This window comes from Pleuronectes platessa, chromosome 8 (assembly GCF_947347685.1).
Source record: "Pleuronectes platessa chromosome 8, fPlePla1.1, whole genome shotgun sequence".
NCBI classification, from domain to species: Eukaryota; Metazoa; Chordata; class Actinopteri; order Pleuronectiformes; family Pleuronectidae; genus Pleuronectes; species Pleuronectes platessa.
Genome location: NC_070633.1, coordinates 28,012,599 through 28,012,868, shown reverse-complemented (window position 1 = coordinate 28,012,868; position 270 = coordinate 28,012,599).

The following is a 270-nucleotide window of genomic DNA, read 5'->3' as shown; positions in this document are numbered from 1 at the left end:
AGCTTTACAATGTGTGATAATAACAACATAGCAACCTGCTGCTCAACACGAGTGTCACCTCAAAAGCAAACAGGTCGTATTTGCTTCACTTTATTACACTAATCGAATCATCGGAGAAGCCGGTGTTTGCAAACGGAAACTTATTCAAACACAAACAGTCCGAACCTGGTCTCACGCTGCAGCTCAGTCGTCCAGGAGAAGATGATCGAGGGCAGAGCGGCAGCAGCTCCAGACGAGAGCAGCTTCTTCTGGAACCAGAGGATTCACGGT